We start from the raw sequence: 2,995 nt of genomic DNA, 5'->3' as shown, positions 1-2,995 counted from the left end.
AAAGCAAGATACTTGCAGATTTTTAAGAAGTCAGACAGAAACACCTTTGTTTTTCAATTAAAGAAAATACTTCAGAAGAGGCTCTAGCTAGCCCAACAACAGCTTAACTATAATAGTGTGATATGATAAAGAAGGAAGGAATTGGTAGTGAGCAATAAAACTTAGAGTAAATAGATCAATATAAGGACAAAGATCTACAGATAAAATATAAAAAGATAGATAATCATACACTGAGAATGTGTAAGTGTATATACCAAAACAACGTAACAGTTAATATTAAGGCAAAGATTATAAGTATAAAAAGAATTTGATAAAATGCAATTATAGTGGAAGACTACTATTTTATTTCAGAATTGGACAAATCTGGTATATAACAAATATGGGATGACAAATATGGGAATTAAATAATACAATAAATAAACTGATGTAATAGCTATGTATAGAACCTAATATCTCTCAAACAAATAATAATAAAACATTTTTGTACCCATAGAATATTTACAAAAATCAGTCATATTTGACCACAAAGAAAACCTTAACAGATTGTAAAAGCCACATTCTCCTATCTTAATCCAATAAAGTTAAAAATAGTGTAAAGAAGACCATAAACCATACACAGAAGAAACCAAAACAAAATTATAAAATATCTATGAAGCAATAAAAAAAACACTTTTTACCAAAACCAAAATTTCACAGAGGAAACTGTACTCAAAAGGAAGTATATAACTTAAATGTTTTCATTATTAAAGAAGATAATGTCAAAAATAAAGTTAGTTTTTACCTTAAGAAGTTAGAAAAAAAGTAGCAAACAAAGAAATTAGGAAGAGGAAATTAAGATGAAAGCTAAAATGAATGATGTAATAGAAAAGAAGCAGAAAGTACAAATAAATACAAAGCCCTCCTTTGAAAAAGATTAATAAATCTGGCCTGATTAAGAAAAAACTGAGCAAAAATGAAAAAAAATATGGATTCTATAGAAACCTACAAGTAGAAATTAAAAGGATAGAGGCATCTGTGGCAAGAAATTGGAATTCTAAAGAAAATGGGTGATTTCCTAGTAGAAATACAATTTACAAAAATGGATCCTGAAATAAGAAAAATAGGAATAGACCAATGTATAAGAAACTTGAAATGGTACTTAAAAACCTTGCATGGGAAAATACCTCAGGATGACTTGGGTTCACAGCTAGTGTTAGTTAATCTTTAGTTTATTTTTTAATCCTCACCCAAGGATATATATTTTTTTTTACCTTCCTATTTAATTTGTTTCAATGTTCTGCTCTCTGGGTCCTCAAACAATGCCAGGTAATACATAACTTTTTCATGCATAAGTATGTATGAAGATAATCACTAGATAATGAGAAAAGTGAATAGCATCATTCAAAACTAAGATGCAAAAAGATATATAGAATAAGTTTTTGGAAAATAAGTAATGGTGGAGCTTTTAAAATATTTTCGTAAGAGCTACGAAAGAAATGCTACATATGTCCTTCCATTTTTGGCAGTAACTCCGAAATTAGCTTGAAATTTATCATATTGTAGGTACTTTTTAATAAGAAAAAACCCATTGTATTAGTTTCTGTAGTGACATTAAATGAAATGGTCATGTAAAATACCTGCACTTAGATCCAATTCCTGTGGGGAGCACAGATCTTGGTGTAATCTTTGCTGCATATTTGAGGAATTGAGATTTCCCTGTGCCAGGATCCCCAACCAATAAAAGATGAGATTCACCTCTGGCTCGTGTTCCTGCAGCATCAGTCCTTTGAATCCCACCAGCCAGTACCATGGCCACAGCAAGCTTTACTAGATACATCCCGAAAACTTGAGGGCATAAACTGGCCAATATTTCATTCCTTCCTGCAAAGGGAACATTCTTATAGTGTTCCCCCAAATCTTCAAATTTCTTTCGGACCTCCCCACCCATGATGATCCCTGCTGACTGCTCATTGTTTACTTGGACATACTTGGCTTTCAGGACCATCTCCACTTCACAGCGCACATCTCGCTGAAAGGGCTTCCACCGTTGCATTACAACCCCATACACAGTGAGGTCATCACCAGATTGTCAAGTTACTAAGTCATCTCCTAGGATAACCTTCATGGATCGTGGAATACTTCCAATAGCCAGCCCTTGAACCTGTTCCTGACTTTTGATTTCCTGATCATCTCTACACTTGGTTGGAGATGAAGGTAAGTCTGAGAGGCAAGTGAATTTTGAAGAATCACAGCTCTCCAAGCTGGGGCATGAGGAGGGCCGGCAGAAGGTATAATACTGCTCAAAGTCAGCCCTGACCACAAATACATGCTTGCATTTGTTACACATGTAAGTAATCCCGTTCACACTCCAGGATCTTTACCAGACTTGTTCGAATCACGGTCCCAATGACAGATAAAAAGTGTCCCACATCCTTGTTTTAGGGATGTGCTCCCTCACCAGCTCAGGGCAAACCTGATACCCTGGCGTGAAGATTCTGCTTCAGGGAGACCCCCTCGGGCCGAGAAAGGGACTCGAGAATCCTCATGGCTGATCTTCTCAGTGCGTTATCAAAAACAGTTAGTACTTCATTGGGGAATGCATTGAAATACTCCCCAATTTCCATGTTGGTCTCAAAAAGGGTCATGGCATTAACCACAACTGGGTAATGAGCATCTTCATCTTTTTCCTTCAGGATTAAAGACTATCTTGACCAACCAGAGCAATTCGATCACTATTCATCTTGAGCCACTCGAGGCGGAGGGGCACAGGGAGCTCTGGCCGGTGGCAGGGTCATGCGGCGGGCTCAGGAGCACGAGGAGGCCTGCGGGAGCGTGGGGCGAGGGCGGGGGGGGGGGGGGCGGTGATAGGGGGGATAGGGATAGGGGGGTGGGGGGCGAGGGGGAAGGGGCGGGGAGGGGCGTGTGAGGGCTAAAAGCGCTAAGCAAGGAGCTGCTAGGGCCTGGGCCGCGCTCCCGAGGGGCACGGGGCCAGCGCACCGCTCAACTTCACAGCTCA

At 38.8% G+C, this 2,995-nt stretch overlaps 1 protein-coding gene and 1 pseudogene across 1 annotated transcript in view; one reads left to right on the top strand and one right to left on the bottom strand.

The window, feature by feature from the left end:
- Positions 1–1,590: 1,590 nt before the first annotated feature.
- LOC102418461 overlaps positions 1,591–2,995 on the bottom strand; it is a 6,966-nt pseudogene continuing 5,561 nt past the window's right edge.
- Positions 2,125–2,995, top strand: part of GPR156 (G protein-coupled receptor 156) — a 112,307-nt gene continuing 111,436 nt past the window's right edge. The window contains exon 1 of the mRNA XM_006090923.3: positions 2,125–2,193. The gene's annotated coding sequence lies outside the window, so the exon portion shown is untranslated. The remainder of the gene's footprint in view (positions 2,194–2,995) is intronic.

This window comes from Myotis lucifugus, unplaced genomic scaffold (assembly GCF_000147115.1).
Source record: "Myotis lucifugus unplaced genomic scaffold, Myoluc2.0 scaffold_84, whole genome shotgun sequence".
NCBI classification, from domain to species: Eukaryota; Metazoa; Chordata; class Mammalia; order Chiroptera; family Vespertilionidae; genus Myotis; species Myotis lucifugus.
This window is presented reverse-complemented; position numbering and strand designations above follow the sequence as displayed.